This window comes from Carassius gibelio, chromosome B22 (assembly GCF_023724105.1).
Source record: "Carassius gibelio isolate Cgi1373 ecotype wild population from Czech Republic chromosome B22, carGib1.2-hapl.c, whole genome shotgun sequence".
Classification (NCBI taxonomy): domain Eukaryota; kingdom Metazoa; phylum Chordata; class Actinopteri; order Cypriniformes; family Cyprinidae; genus Carassius; species Carassius gibelio.
The window spans coordinates 1,299,915-1,317,897 of NC_068417.1; the positions used below are offsets into that span (position 1 = coordinate 1,299,915).

General features: G+C 34.7%; 2 protein-coding genes across 2 annotated transcripts in view; both read right to left on the reverse strand.

The window, feature by feature from the left end:
- LOC127987571 (protein NLRC3-like) overlaps window positions 1-13,719 on the reverse strand; it is a 76,641-nt gene extending 62,922 nt beyond the window's left edge. The window contains exons 1-2 of the mRNA XM_052589941.1: window positions 13,668-13,719; window positions 11,672-11,814 (exon numbers count right to left, since the gene is read on the reverse strand). The gene's annotated coding sequence lies outside the window, so the exon portion shown is untranslated. The remainder of the gene's footprint in view (window positions 1-11,671; window positions 11,815-13,667) is intronic.
- Window positions 1-17,983, reverse strand: part of LOC127987560 (uncharacterized) — a 1,055,570-nt gene that overhangs the window by 360,313 nt on the left and 677,274 nt on the right. The window lies entirely within an intron of this gene.

The window sequence follows — 17,983 nt, forward strand, 5'->3', positions numbered from 1 at the left end:
TGCAGTCTGAAAGTCTATTAGAAAAGATGTCATTCTTCATTATAACACAGATTGTCACACAAGTACATGTTCTAGAATGAAGAAAATAAAAAGATGCATTACAGGATTTTTGACCTGAATGGACTCTTTTCACAGTAAAGCTGGGTAAAGTTATTAATTGGTGAACGTAAACTACAACAAATGCAATTTTAAATTTTTGCATTTTTAATTTTCCACAATTATAACCTACAGTTGCAATCAAAATTACTCAACCCCTCAGAAACTGCAATACTTTACAAATACAAGCTTTTCTGAAGACCCAGGATAAAATCAAAATCACATCTATAACAGTTCACTGGTTTCAAAAGTAATATTAAAAGTCATAGATGATCTTAATTCTTGGGTTTCCTAGTTTATTCTCACTCAGATCCAGTTCTGTCAGATTTGAAGGGTTTGAATTTAGAGCTGCAGCCAGAACATGATAAACATCCTTCTGTGATACAGTTGTTCTTCAGACTGCATAAAGAGATAACACTTCAGGTATAATCTGAATATTTATCAGTATTTTTTAGCTGACATTTAACAAATACAGGTGATGATGATGATGGCAACTTATTCAGTCAGCAATCTCTTATACAAGATGCACAAAAAAAACCCAGTAGCAAGAATTTAAAAATGTCCTTGTAACATTGAAATAATGTATGTCAATGTGTTGAGTGTAGTGTTTATCCTGCAGTAGAGCATCGTGCCTAGATCTAGACTTAAAAAAAACACATTTAAACACTGTCATTTGCATTCAGAAATGGCTCCAATAAACCATATATGGTGACAAGACCTCCCATTATAAATCATGTGAATGTGTAATGTCCTCACCCTAAATAATGGAAAAAGAAAGCAGTACCGACTGAGAAGACATTCTGTGCACTCACTAAACAGATCAGTGCGCTCTTTTTAAACATGTTAAACAGCAAAGCAAGATCAGTCATGACACTAAAGCTACATTTCAAATGACTTCCCTAATGCATGCAAAAAAGGGCATACCTTATTATTTTTGTCTTGTTTTTACTTTAAATCATCAAGATGCATTTACTATATATAAGCAAAAATATATTTAGTCTTGTTTCCTGGGGGGATAAACAAGATTAAATATCTCATCTAACTTGAAATATTCATTTATAAATGTAGTATTTGCAATTAAAGGACACAGGAAACACACAGTAGCACTTTCTTTTTGTAGTATTGCCATTCTAGCACTAGATTCTCTGCTTAAGCATGCTCAGAGTTGTGCTTATATTTACACACATTCCTATGTTAAAGTACAAGTTGGTAGATCCCACACTTAGCATGAGACTATTCTTCCGCACTCGTTACACACACATCTGTGCATATGCACGGTTGATAAATGAGGGCCCTGAAATGTGGAGTTTATGCTGAAATTAAAGCCTGCAAATTGTCCAAATTTAAATGAACAAAACACTAATGATTGTCACAAAACTTACCTCAGTATTTCTAGTTTGCAATTAATATTTTTAAGACCAGTGCAGAGCAGCTTCACTCCTGAATCCTGAAGATAATTATTGTTCATGTTCAGCTCTTTCAGATTGGTATCTGATCCAAGAATTGAAGCCAGAGCTGAACAGCTTTTGTCTGTTAAGCCACAATCATTTAGCCTACAAGAGAAATAAATCAAATCACAGAGTTAGATACATGTAATACATTCGTTAAATACAAAAAAAAATTATACCAATACACTGCATATATATTAGAATTGTATTGATTCAAATAAAACTTAATAAAATATGTAAATGAATAATAGGCTTATATCATTAATGGCAATGCATTTAAAAGTGCTGCTCTATTATCTGGATGAGTGTCTTGAGGTGGAGAATCTGGAGGTTAATAATTTATGCATTAAGGTTATGCAAATGTATATCTCCCTTATAGCAGAAGTTGAACATTGTTGAATATTGAAGTAGAAACAACTAAGAAACAGTGTGTTTTATAATAACATCATGTGCTTCTACTGTAGCTAACTAAACAGCTTATTTTGCTGAAAAGAGATATTTTTACATAAAACCCATGTAAATCTAATAAAACAGCATTGCACTTTAATTCCAAAGGACTGCAGTTTTTGAAGGAAAAAAAAAAGTTCAATAAATTGTTTTGACTTTACCCTAAAAGAGATATATACTTATAACTAGGGGTTATAACCATACGGTATACTATAGCAATGTTTTCCGCAGCAATACGGATCTTTTAGCATACTACTTGGTAGAATTATAAAATCAATTTCTTGACAAATCAACTAGATGCTAGTGTTGAGTTTTTTTTTTCTGGTAAAGTCAGCTGGGTCACCTTCTGAAATAAAGATGACGGGAACGCGGAAAGTTATCAGATGGAGATGTGTAGCACTGCATGAGGCAAATGGTGGTCACACCAGATACTGACTGGGTTTCGGACACCCCCCTCGAACCATCAATACAATAAAACTGCACATTTTAGAGTGGCCTTTTATAGTGGCCAGCCTAAAGCCCCTTTCACAATGAACACTGGACCCAGTAAATTTCTGGGTCGCCTTCTGTGTGAACGCAAACACGTCCTGGGATTGATCCAGGATTAGGGACCTAGTAACATTGCCGGGTTCAGTCCCGGAACGAGCTCTGTGTGAACAAAAGTCAGAACTAAAGCTGTAAAGGGTGTGTCGTAGTGATGACGCACGATATCACGTGACTCTTTTACCAGGTGTTTTGAAGGCAGATCAGTGTTCTCTACTAAAAAATTTGCAAATTGTAATGAAGCAGAGATCAGTTAGTTCCTCACTTTCTGCGCTGAAGCGGAGATCGCCATCTTAAGTGAACGTTAACGTGCCTAGCGTTTTCGACTCAAACATTACACGTCACACCCTGATGTCACATGTCTTTACAGGACCTTTAGGGGTTGTGTGTGAATGCACGCACATATTCCGGGTAATCACTGGTAGTGTGAAAGTGCAAAATCTAGCAACAAGTGCAACAATTGCCGGGACACATTTCCCGTGTATTTGCCAGAATCACAGTGTTAAAGGGCCCAAAGGCTGATCATGCTGTCAATTCAGCATCTTGATATGCCACACCTGTTACGTGGATGGATTATCTCAGCAAATAGAAAAAGAAGTGCTCACTAACACGGATTAAGACAGATTTGTGAACAATATTTGAGAGAAATAGGTCTTGGCAATAGGAAAAATGGCAAACAAAATCTTGCTCCTGTTTGCAGTAGCGATACTGTGCTGTAACATGTTCCCTTCTGGAGGAATGAACTCCCCAACTCAATCCGAGCAGCTGAGTCCTTAGCCATCTTCAAGAATCGGCTTAAAACACATCTCTTCCATCTTTATTTGACCCTCTAACTTTAACACTCACTATTCTAATTCTATTCTTAAAAAACATCTAACTACCTTTCTAATCTTTTTGTATTCTATTTTCTTTTCATTTATTATGCAATAGTATATGTATGTGTGTGTGTATGTGTAAAGACCTCTAACTAGCTTGCTCTATTCTTTTTTTTTATTCTATCTGTTTTCTTTATATTTATTATATTATTTAAAATGCCATGCTACGTGTACTGTGTTCACCTAACTGAGACTTGTTATAGCACTTATACATAATTGCTCTTTTTGTTGTTTTTGATTGCTTCCACTGTCTTCATCTGTAAGTCGCTTTGGATAAAAGCGTCTGCTAAATGAATAAATGTAAATGTAATGTAACATGTTATATCTATATGCCGTGATCTGATAATAATAACTTTGTAGGACTATAATTATTTAGATAGTCCAAAAAAATTTAATAAATAAATCCAACAACTTATAACTGATTCGGTTACATTTAAGTGGATAAAAAAAGTATTTAAAAAAGTATTTATTGATTATTAATATTAAGTTATCAGTTTACAATAAGGTTCCATTAATGTTTAACACAAACAAACAATGAACAATACATTACAGTATTTATTAGTCTTTCTTAAAGTTAGTTAATGAGAATACAGTTGTTCATTATTAGTTCATGTTTATTAAGAGTGCATTAACTTAACTAGCACAACTGTTGATTTTAATAATGAATTAGTAAATGTTGGAATTAATATGAAAGGGTTATTTGAGGCAAAAATGAAAATTATAAAATAACAAAAATTTCGACTTCACACTGTACGTCAACAGTCACAGCAGTCGCGCTCACAATAGACCCGGAAGAGATGACGATGCTGAATAAAGTCATAATTTTTGTTATTTTTGAGAGACCTGAGAATCTCAGAATATCTCAATATATTGACACAAGTAAGTTAATTATCACTATAAATCGTGGTGTCCAAGCCTGCTATGTATCAATGTAGATTCATGTAATTTTAAGATGAGAACAAAACATGACAAAATATATTAAATAACTTACAGAGCTCTTTTGCAGGTTTTGATGACTGCTGATAATCTAATGAGACACTCGTCTGATTTCTTGAATTTCTGAAGCTCAAACTCCTCCAGCTCCTCGTCTGATGTCAACAACACAAAGACCAAAGCAGACCACTGGGCAGGTGAAAGATCAGCAGATGAGAGACTTCCTTTGCTAAGGTGGGTCTGAATGTCTTTCACCAGAGTTTGGTCGTTCAGTTCATTCAGACAGTAGAACAGATTGATGGATCTCTCTGGAGACAGATTAGACTCTAATTTCTGCTTGATGTACTGAACTATTTCCTCTTTGCTCTGCTCATTCCTATATTTATGTTTCAACAGACCCTGTAAGAGTCTCTGATTGGACTGGAGTGACAAACCAAGGAGGAATCGAAGAAAAAGATCCAGGTGTCCATTATCACTCTCTAGTGCCTTGTCCACTGCAGTCTTGAGCAAATCAATCATGGTTTCACTTTTGTTTTCTGTAGAGTCTTGATCAAACACATATTTCTTGTTGATGTCCAGAAACAGATGTGCATAAAGGGCTGCAATAAACTCTTGAATGCTCAAGTGAACGAAGCAGTACATGGTACCAAGAGTGATCCCTGTTTCCTCCTTAAAGATCTGGGTACACATGCCTGAGTACACTGATGCCTTATAGACGTCAATACCACAGGCTTCCAGATCTGTGTCATAGAAGATCACATTGTTTCTTTCCAGCTGATCAAATGCCAGTTTCCCCAGTGAAAATATGGCATCTTTATCCCAGGAAACATCTGGTGTATGTTCTCCATCATACTTTCGTCTGCTCTGCTGGATCTGAAATCTGAGGAAGTGTGTGTACATTTGTGTCAGAGTCTTAGGAGTGTCTTCAGTATTTGACTCCTGCAGTGTTTTGGAGGCATCATCAGCCTGATTGTTTTTCACAACATTATTTCTTTTCTCCTCTAAAATGTTCTGGAGAACAGTGGCTGAAATCCAGCAGAAGACAGGGATGTGACACATGATAAAGAGACTCTTTGATTGTTTAACATGAGCAATGATTTCTTTGGCCTGATTCTCATCTGTGAATCTTTTTCTGAAGTACTCCTCCTTTTGTGCATCATTGAATCCTCGTATCTCTGTCAGCCGGTCGATACAGTCAGGAGGAATCTTACTGGCAGCTGCTGGTCTGCTGGTGATCCAGATGAGAGCAGAAGGAAGCAGATTTCCCTTGATGAGGTTCGTCAGGAGAACATCCAGAGAGGCTGGTGATGAAACATCAGACCACGTCTCATTATCCTTAAAGTTTACAGGAAGTCGACATTCATCCAATCCATCAAGAATGAACAAGACCTTGAATTGATTTCTTCTTGTGAGATTCAGTCCTTTTGTCTCTGGGAATAACTGAGTTATAAGGTCCATCAAACTTAGTTTTGCTTGCTCCTTTAAGTTCATCTCTCTAAATGGAAGAGGAAATATGAAGCTGATATCTTGATTTTCTTTTCCTTCGGCCCAATCCAGAACAAACTTCTGCACAGAGACTGATTTTCCGATGCCAGCAACTCCTTTTGTCAGCACAGTTCTGATCTGCTTGTCTTGTTCAGGTGCTTCAAACAAATGTTTGCACTCAACCTGTATCTCCTGTGATTCATGACGTCTGGAAGCAACTTCAATCTGTCTCACCTCATGTTCAGTATTGACCTGTTCACTACAACCCTGAGTGATATAGAGATCTGTGTAGATGTTCTTCAGAAGTGTAGAGTCTCCTTGCTTTGCAATTCCTTCAAACACACATTGATACTTCTTCTTTAGGCTACACTTTAGCTGATGAATGAAGATCAGCTCATCTAAACAGAAACAAAAATACAGATATTGTTTAATCTTATTTTCTCTTCTACATTTATAAGTGACAATCTGGCAGATGATAATGAGTCTCTTACCTTCTAGAGTCTCAGCAGCTTCATCTTGCTTCATCTCTCTCAGGAAGTAGAGCGTGAGATCAAGAGCTGCTTCTTTCATACTGCATCTGTTCTCATTAAAGTCCTTCACAAAGTATTGCAAGTTCTCTTTTCGTAATATTTTCTTAAACTTTTCCAGTTCTTTCTTCAGAAATGTGATTATTTTGCTCTCAAGATCCTACAAAGAAAGACAAGAATGAATGAGAGAAACAAATCCTTAATTTTTATCAAAATTATTTATTCAGTAATTAAAAATATTCATAAAAAATCAAGTTGAGACAAACATTACTTTGTTGTAAATACAAAAAAAAAAAAAAGGCTTTCGTTCTTATTTTATGGGTTCTTAAAAAGAAACTTTTGAAATAAAAGTTCTGTCACTATTATTCAATAACATATTTGTTTATTATAATTGTTAAATATTATTGAAAATGAGTTTTATTACCTGGAAGATCTGCAGGAGACTGTCTGTAAAATGCTTGTGTTTCCTGTGAGACTGTAAATCTGGATCTAATGTTTCACACTGAAGCCTGATAGTAAATAAAATAATTAAAAATACTGCATTTTTAGGGGAAAACATATATATGTGACCAAAGTATATTTTAAAGACTTTAGCAAAGATAAAAACAATAAATAAGTCATAAATTTATGGACTTCAAATATTTTTATGATAATTATTCACTGATACACTTTTTGAAATTTTTTAGGAAAAATATGACCAAAATATCTGGTAAACATTTTAGCAAAGAGATATACAATAAGTGATATATATATGGACTATATTTTTTATGATAATTATTCACTGACACACTTTCTGACACAAGTCTATGTTTAAACAAAAATAAGAAACAGATCAAATACCGTTTGGTTCGTGATGTTGTTTCTTCACTGAAGCTGGGTCCTCTATCCTTTGACTGGTCACTCTTCACAGACACAGAGCTGGACACATGTGAGTCTGATCTTACACTAATGACACAAAGAACAAAACTCTTTACTACAGGAGCTCCTTCAGTCTCATTTAAAGAGCTTCACTGTTGAGGATGGTAATGAAGCACAGTATAGACATGCATTTGTTCATCTATGACTATGGATAGATGGAAAGACATATTCATGTTTGGCTGCATGATCTATTTCCCATGGTTAATTTATACCTCCTTATGTCTGCTTGTGTGATTGTGTTACTGGAAAGAAGCTCCAGACTGAGTTCAATAAAGAGGAAATCAGTGATTTATTTGTTTCATTTCATTCATTTCTATCACAAGCATCTTAGTGGAGAAATAAGCCAACACAACATTATAATGTCAAAGATAATAAATACCTTTTGACAGATGTTTTTTTCTCACTGAAGTTCGGCATGCCACCACCCTTTGACCGGTCACTCTTCACAGACACATGTGATCCTGATCTTACACTAATGACACAAAGAGAGAAGAGAAACTTTTCTACAGGAGCTTCATCTGTGTTTTATATTGTATTATATTTACACACATTTTCTCTAGTCCTTCACAGAAACATCTGCAGAGTTTTAAAGATAGCAGTCATTCTTGTTTACAGACTCACATTTGTTTATCAACTCTGTATACACTTATCTAGGTGTGGGGTTTATTGTATTTTATGCTTTTTTTAATTAAGTTATGAAGCTCTGAAGTTGTGCAAATCATTTGTAAATATAAAACAGAGTTTGTTAAGGTTTAGTTTTCTCCAGCAAACCTCTGAAAGTGCAGCAGTGTTTAAAATGCTTCTCTGAAAACAGACTCAGTCTTACCTCTGTTTCTGTGAGAGACTCATCTTTCCTCTCTTCTCTGACAGACTGCAGCTAAACTGTCATTGATCAGCACTGGCTTGAGACAACAATCTGCTGTTCAGTGTGACCTGGAGATGAAGAGGTTAATGAGATCAAGAAATATGTTCAGTTAGCAGCGAAAGCAACAAAACACACTAAATCAAATAAAGTGAGTTACAAACAAATGCACCTTTTCAAACTCAGTCTCCGTGCTCACAGTGTCCCAAATACAAATCATTTTTATATTTATTTATATTTTCATTGTCTGGCTATCTGTGATTTCGGTATGCTGTTAAAGGATATGATTTTATTTTTTTGGTAGTATTATAACACATTGTGAGTGTATATTAGCAACTTTTGTTGTTTTCTCGTGATATCTGATGGGACCATAGACTGTATAAAATATGGAAGTAGTGTCCGTGACGTCACCCGTAGACTCCTGAAGTGTGTTTTTGAAGCCTACAGTGTGCAGACCGGGCCGTCGCCATCTTGGCAGCGCGACAATCAAAAATGAAGCCACGCCCACCTAGTGTGATGGCTGTGTCAGCAGCGGTAATTCACCTGTCACTCAAGTGGCCACGCCCTTAATTATGCAGAACTTTAAGTCTTAATATAATTTAAATGGATAAGTTATAAAACAATTCACCCCCTCACAGTTGTCATGAAGGGCAAAATTATCTACTTAGACCAAAATTATTTTTTGCACCAGGCTGTAAACATGTTTTTTTTCTGTAAAGTTGGGCATTTTAACATGGGGAGTCTATGGGACTGAGAGCGGGAGGTTGTCGCTCAGTCAGGATCTTTGGATCAATCTGTAAATAAAAACTCTGATTCTGGGAAATGTTTCGGGATCGTATCGGGAGTTGATTAGAATTGTCTTTCAGTTCCCCGCTGTATACTGAGGTTAACAGTAGGCAAGGGGAATAACCAGGGAGGAATAGAGGAAACTGAGACTGTATTACTGTACTGTAATTGATGTTATCCTATATTTCTTGCTTTAGCATCACCTATTCCAAACTACATTTCCTCCTGCACTGATGATAGCGGAGATGATCTGAATGCCCCGCTACAGATTCTCAGAGCCTGAGCTTGTACTACATCTAATTACTTGAGGTTTGATTCTGCTGCTGACATGTAAGCTATACGTCCATAACTTTCCACATTAGTATTTTATCAAACCAATCCCCAAGAAACCTAACAGCTTTGCTTGCTCCAGGTGTTGTCTACACAGATTCAAGGAAAGGGTGAGATTTTATGTCTTTCTGAAAAACAAATAACCCGTGTTTTTGCTACAGATCATTTAAATCCCCATTTATTGATCCATTTTTCAATTTCAACTAATGGAACGAGTATTTTCTTATTGACAAGATATTTTTCGACCTCTGATCCATCATCTGCATACAAAGATGTTCCTACATTTTGTTCAACCTGAGAGAAAATGTCATTAATCATTATGTTGAATAGTAAAGGACTACATACACTTTCTTGTGAAGTCTGGAATATACTTCACCTACTCCTCACTTGTATTTTCCTATTAAATAAAACACATCTAAAACTCAATTATACATCCCACATTCAATTCCTAATGATTTTAATGTGACCAATAATCCTGCTTTGTCCTCTGTGAGGTCATATATTATTCTTCTTTTGTTTTTATTAGCGGTTAGCAAGCAGCGTTCAGTGCATTATCCACTGATCTGGAGTGTGGACTAAGGATCTAAATCACTATACAAATTAATTACCTTTAAACAAATAAAATCAGTAAACGTATAGTTCTCAAATTCAACGTCGTGTATTTTGACGTCACGCATGTCTCAGTACAGTGATTCTCAAACTTTTTACAGTGATGTAACATTTAACATTGTTCTGTGTAGTCCTTCTCTTCCACTTAGACCACAGTCACACCTTTACTATTAAAAGGACAGCATTTGCACCTTAAATTGATTTACACATACATATACATATATATATATATATATATATATATATAAATAGCCTTTATAGAGACAAATATTTTCTATCCTTATTAATTATAACTTATGTCATGTTTTATGTGATATTCTTAACTTTCCATTAATTGTATTATTAATATAATCAATAAAGCAATAAAATATGGAAAATTGACAATAGCCTACTTGTAAACTTAAAAATAAAACAGACAATAGGTGACAGCAAATCACTGTCTTCATTAGCCAGGCATCATTCATTTATTCAGTAGCAAGCTAATGCTGTAGTTATTAATCACTGACTCTCAGAATCGTTCAAAGACGCAGATACATTCACTAAACATCACTTGCTTGGAGATACACACCAGATAATACAGATTTCGTTGTAACTAGTGTTATTTCATTGCGAAATATAACAAACATGACAATATTCGGTTTAAAATGTAAGGTAAATTTAACGTGCATTGTTCACTTAATATAATATTTATTTTAACTGTTAACTGTTGTAAAAATGTATTTCGCATTCACCATCGTTCGGATATTCGGGGAAATTTGCATTCTTGTTCGTATTTTAAACATGAAAACAATAACTCGCACAGGGTTTCTGTATCAGAAAGAGATTAAATCAATCTCAATGTAGAGTCCATGTCAATATTTGCTCTTCATGCTATTAAGTGAAGATCTACTTTAAGAAACATTGAACAGCATCATGATTCGCTAAAGCAGCACATTCAGTGTTATCCTATCACATGCACACTGTGTGTGTGGAAGAAGTTAGTTAAGAAGATATTTAGAAGACTGCTGGTAATCAAACAGTTGGTGGTTCCCAATGACTTCCATAGTAGATAAAAAATACTAAGGAATGGCAACCACCAACTAAATCATAAATGATAAAAATAAAAAAAAATCATTTTTGGGTGAACTATGCCTTTAATGTCTTACACTCGCGTTAGTATTAGTTTTTATTCCTTGTTTTAAAGTATTTCATTAGTTTAGCTTCCATGATTTTGATAGAATGTCTCATTAGATGTAAAATTGTATAAGCCTAATTATAAATAATTAAAGAGAACACACTGATTTCTATGATTAATAGATGCTGCTCTGTGGAGGTTACCATGGATCAGCTCTATTTCTGCTGTTCTACAGATGCTGTCAGACACTGCTTTTATGCTTTTTTCAGTTTATACTAATGCAATATATTGGACCAAATGTTTGTTGTAAGTCTCAACCGGTAGATGGAAAACAAACTATTGTGATTTCTGATCGAGCGTTTGGACACGGAAGCGGTGACGTCACACTCAATGTCTAAAAAATACTTTCGATTTAACATCACAGAAACAACAACATAACACACAAGAGGAAATACGGAAAACACTTTCAGAAACAGAATCGTGTTCAATAACCTCTCTTTGAAAACATACTCGCGGTCTTGTACACTATAAAACAGAAATTATAAGTATTTTAAAACGCTAATCTGTCTGAGCTTTGGGCCTGTCGCTTGTCAGAAATTAATTCTCATATCTCTCGGATGGATTGGATTAAATATAAAAGAAAAACAATGTCCGTGAGTGTTAAAACTAGTAGAGTCTGTGCTAAAGTTATATCCTACCTGTACAAATGTTTTCTAGAGCATAAAAAAGATCAGATCCAGCGAGCAAAGTTTTCTCTTTCTATCTGCGTAGTTCTTCTTCTTCTTCTCTGGTGTTTCTTGGCGGTTGGCAACCTCACTTACTGGAGCATTACCGCCACCAACTGGAATAAAGTATGGATCAGGATATTTGCTTATATGTAGTATCCAAACAAAACAAATAAACTAGAAATAAATAATAAAAAAACATTAAAATAGTATATTATTTTAAATTAAATGTAATATTTTATATATATAATTATATAACTATATAATTTACTTCACAAATTCAATAATATAATCATGATTAACTTGCTAGCAGTTTTCCCTAATAAACCTGATAAACACATTGGGATTGACTTTCTTCATTGACTGAATGAGACGGTATCTCTCATACAGTGAAGTAACACACGCTCAGCTGTTTCTTGTTGTCTACAATGTATTCACTCCCCAGTAGACTGCTTGACAATTCAGTGTAATATTAAATCCATATATTATATAAATTTCTACCTGTTTCATGGTCATCCCAGTAAACCTGCCAAACTGATTGTGTACATGTCCTAACGTATACTTTATCTTCTGCTTTACTTAATGAAATATTTAGATCTACTTGCTTTATTCTTAGAGTTGGTTTGGCCAGAATATCCATCTTCTCATTTCCCTCCACACCAACATGAGCAGAAACACAAATGAAGTGTGTAGACATGCCCTTAACTTTTATTCTGTACATCCTGCAGAATATTTCATTGATAATATCCATCCTAACTGATGCCCTGCCAGATCTTCTACTCTCAAGTGCTGAAAAACTGATCAGATGCAATGAAAGAGTTATTTACTTCATTCTCTTCTATCTACTGTAGGGCCAGCAATATCACCAATAGCTCGGTTGCTTATACTGACAAATTAGGGCTGGGCGATATATCTAACGATATGATCATGCACATCTAGTCAGTAAATGTGGTTCAGTGATTAGCGCTAAATCACCATCACCTGCTTTCAAATGGAGACAGAGCCGCAGATCACTTACAAGTAAAGCAATATCGCCTTCTTTATCCCAGATGAATCGCCTTCGATAACGGACGCGATATTGCGTAGCTCGTACTCTTTTCTTAATATAAAAATCACACATTGTAATATATAGATCTGCAGCTGCATTTTCTGGGTCAGGCTCTTTGGATCCATCTGTAAATAAATCCACTGATTCTGTTAAATGTTTCGGGATCGTGTCGGGAGTTGATTAGAAATGTCTTTCAGTTCCTGCTGTATACTGAGGTTAACAGTAGGCAAGGGGAATAAACAGGGAGGAATAGAGGAAACTGAGACTGTATTACTGTACTGTAATTGATGTTATCCTGTATTTCTTGCTTTAGCATCACGTATCCACCCAAAACTAGTCAAATTGGTTTCTTCATGTTCCCAGAATTATTTCAATACACTTTTGACAGGATATTTTTCATTTCGTCCTTGGAGATTGACCCAGTATGCCATCGTTAATTTTACTCTTCTAATTCTTAATGACATTTCCTCCTGCACTGATGATAGCGGAGATGATCTGAATGCCCCGCTACAGATTCTCAAGGCTTGAGCTTGTACTACATCTAATTACTTGAGGTTTGATTCTGCTGCTGACATGTAAGCTATAAGTCCATAACTTTCCATGTTAGTATTTTAACAAAACCAATCCCCAAGAAACCGATCAGCTTTGCTTGCTCCAGGTGTTGTCTACACAGATTCAAGGAAAGGGTGAGATTTTATGTCTTTCTGAAAAACAAGTAACCTGTGTTTTTGCTACAGATCATTTAAATCCACATTTATTGGTCCATTTTTCAATTTCAACTACTAGAGCGAGTATTTTCGTATTGACATGATATTTTTCGACCTCTGATCCATCATCTGCATACAAAGATGTTCCTACATTTTGTTCAACCTGAGAGAAAATGTCATTAATCATTATGTTGAATAGTAAAGGACTACATACACTTTCTTGTGAAGTCTGGAATATACTTCACCTACTCCTCACTTGTATTTTCCTGTTAAATAAAACACATCTAAAATTCAATTATACATCCCACATTCAATTCCTAATGATTTTAATGTGACCAATAATCCTGCTTTGTCCTCTGTGAGGTCATATATTCTTCTTTTGTTTTTATTAGCGGTTAGCAAGCAGCGTTCAGTGCATTATCCACTGATCTGGAGTGTGGACTAAGGATCTAAATCACTATACAAATTAATTACCTTTAAACAAATAAAATCAGTAAACGTATAGTTCTCAAATTCAACGTCGTGTATTTTGACGTCACGCATGTCTCAGTACAGTGATTCTCAAACTTTTTACAGTGATGTAACATTTAACATTGTTCTGTGTAGTCCTTCTCTTCCACTTAGACCACAGTCACACCTTTACTATTAAAAGGACAGCATTTGCACCTTAAATTGATTTACACATACATATACACATATATATATATATATATATATATATATATATATATATATATATATATATATATATATATATAAATAGCCTTTATAGAGACAAATATTTTCTATCCTTATTAATTATAACTTATGTCATGTTTTATGTGATATTCTTAACTTTCCATTAATTGTATTATTAATATAATCAATAAAGCAATAAAATATGGAAAATCGACAATAGCCTACTTGTAAACTTAAAAATAAAACAGACAATAGGTGACGGCAAATCACTGTCTTCATTAGCCAGGCATCATTCATTTATTCAGTAGCAAGCTAATGCTGTAGTTATTAATCACTGACTCTCAGAATCGTTCAAAGACGCAGATACATTCACTAAACATCACTTGCTTGGAGATACACACCAGATAATACAGATTTCGTTGGAACTAGTGTTATTTCATTGCGAAATATAACAAACATGACAATATTCGGTTTAAAATGTAAGGTAAATTTAACGTGCATTGTTCACTTAATATAATATTTTTTTGTTGAACTGTTGTAAAAATGTATGTCACATTCACCATCGTTTGGATATTCAGGGAAATTTGCATTCTTGTTCGTATTTTAAACATGAAAACAATAACTCGCACAGGGTTTCTGTATCAGAAAGAGATTAAATCAATCTCAATGTAGAGTCCATGTCAATATTTGCTCTTCATGCTATTAAGTGAAGATCTACTTTAAGAAACATTGAACAGCATCATGATTCGCTAAAGCAGCACATTCAGTGTTATCCTATCACATGCACACTGTGTGTGTGGAAGAAGTTAGTTAAGAAGATATTTAGAAGACTGCTGGTAATCAAACAGTTGGTGGTTCCCAATGACTTCCATAGTAGATAAAAAATACTAAGGCAGTGGTTTTCAACCTGTGGTCCGTATTTATTTTTTTTGCCACAAGTCTATACATTTTTTTACATCTTCACTATAGTGATAATTTTGACTTATGTCTGTTCTAGAGATGTTACAACTTTTTGATAAAGCTCTGATTGGTTTTCTTTTGGAAATATGTTTCAAATTAATCCTGAATGCATTTATGACTGTAAAAGCACAATTGCAAAATTGATCAAAAAAAATCGCGATAGTTTTTTTTTTTTCGCACAGCCCTAGTTTATTCAATAAATATAGTTTAAAATATAGCTTCTGAGTACTAAGTTATTAATCCAACAATAGCGGGGTCAGTTAATTTTTTTGAAGTGGGCCGCGCAAACATATGTGTTTGCTTGTGTGGGCCGCGAGTTGAAAAAGGTTGGGAACCACTGTACTAAGGAATGGCAACCACCAACTAAATCATAAATGATAAAAATAAATAAAAATCATTTTTGGGTGAACTATGCCTTTAAATGTTTTATAATTGCGTTAGTATTAGTTTTTATTCCTTGTTTTAAAGTATTTCGTTAGTTTAGCTTCCATGATTTTGATAGAATGCCTCATTAGGCCTAATTATAAATAATTAAAGAGAACACACTGATTTCTATGATTAATAGATGCTGCTCTGTGGAGGTTACCATGGATCAGCTCTATTTCTGCTGTTCTACAGATGCTGTCAGACAGTGCTTTTATGCTTTTTTCAGTTTATACTAAAGCAATATATTGGACCAAATGTTTGTTGTAAGTCTCAACCGGTAGATGGTAAACAAACTATCGTGATTTCTGAAAGAGCGTTTGGACACGGAAGCGGTGACGTCACACTCAATGTCTAAAAATACTTTCGATTTAACATCACAGAAACAACAACAGAAGAGGAAATGCGAAAAACACTTTGAGAAACAGATTCGTGTTTCTTTGTAACTCTCTTTGAAAACATACGTGCGGTCTTGTACACTATAAAAGAGAGATTATGAGTATTTTAAAACGCTAATTTGTCTGTGCTTTAGGCCTGTCGCTTGTCAGCAATTAATTCTCATATCTCTCGGATGGATTGGATTAAATATATAAAAACAACGTCCGCGAGTGTTAAAATTAGCAGTATCTGTGCTAAAGTTATATCCTACCTGTACAATTGTTTTCCAGAGCATAAAAAAGATCAAATCCAGCGAGCAAAGTTTTCTCTTTCTATCTGCGTAGTTCTTCTTCTTCTTCTCTGGTGCTTCTTGGCGGTTGGCAACCTCACTTACTGGAGCATTACCGCCACCAACTGGAATAAAGTATGTTCTTCTTCTTCTTCTTCTTCTAGTGTTTAATGGCGGTTTGGCAGACCAACATAAATGGTGCATTCCCGCCACCTACTGATCTGGAGTGTGGAGTGTACTTGGCTTTGGAAGGAAATATATAAAAAAATAATAATAAAAAAAAAAAAAAAAAAATTAAATTCTTTTTACTATTCCTGTTTTATTTAGATATTTAAATAATAATTCATGAATTCTTGATTGCCTTGTCCCATTTCCTAGTAATACTTTTATTGAAATTGTATCAACTCCCATCCTTCCTAACTCTTGACTTAACTGTTGTCTCTCCCTTTCATATGCAGCACATTCTAAAAGAATATGCTGCACTGTTTCTAACTCCCCGCAATTATCACAGTTTCCTGTATCATGCTTCCCTATTTTATAAAGACTATAATTTAATGCAGTGTGACCAATTCTTAACCTTGTGATAATGACATCTTTTTTCCTATTTCCATATCTTTTCCTCTCATTTCCAACCTGTTCCTGAATTTGATAAAGATGTCTTCCTTTAGAGTCATTATTCCATATCTTTTGCCATTTTTTACTAATTTCAATTGCTATTAATCTCTTGATTTCTGATTTACTTAATGATACATTAATTTCTATTTGTGGATGCTTTAATGCTTTCTTTGCCAACTTGTCTATCTCCTCATTACCATCCACACCCACATGTGCTGGCACCCAGAGGAAGAATACCAATAGCCCTAACTGCCTTGCTCTAAATAAACCTTGCAAAACTTCAAATATTAAATCTTGTCGAGATTCCGATTTTCCACTCATAAGACTAGTGAGAGCAGCCATTGAATCCGTACATATCACAGTTCTTGATGGTTGAACTTCTTCAATCCACTGTAGTGCTAATATGATAGCTAGTAATTCAGTAGTAAATACTGACACATGATCCGATAATCTTTTTGCAATTTTTATATTAAATGTAGGAATGAATACTGCTGCTGCTGTTCTACAAGACTCTGGTTCCTTTGACCCATCTGTAAATACCTGTAATACTGAATAATATTCTCGATTTACATACTGTTTAACTGCTAACTTAGTTGGTATGCTTATTTGATTATTTATTTCTTTATGTATTTGTAAGTCAATTAATGGCATAGGATACATCCAAGGGGGAATTGCTGGTATTGGAACAGAAGGGGCTATTAAATATTCTTTCAATCCCAAGCTATTTGCCTCCTTCCCTACTACCCAACCAAAGCTTGCTATTTCTTTGTATTCATACTCCCAACATTCCTTCAAAAGTATTTTTACTGGATGACTTTCCAGATGTCCACATACACCAGACCAGTATCTCATCCTCAATTGAAGTCTGCATTGTTCCAACGATAATTCTCCTAATTCCACTTGTAATGATACTACCGGAGAAGATCTAAATGCTCCACAACAAATTCGCAATGCCTGACTTTGTATTACTTGTATTTTTTTAAGTAAAGTTTTATTCGCAGAACTGTATACCATACTTCCATAGTCTATATTTGATCTAATCACTGCATAATAAATTATTTTTCAACATCGAAAAAGACTCCCACCAACATTTCTTTATTAACTTGAGCTTTTCGAATTTCCGCCTCCAAACTCAGAATTGAATCCATTGTATTTCGCCCTTTTCTAAATCCGCTTTGACATGCTGA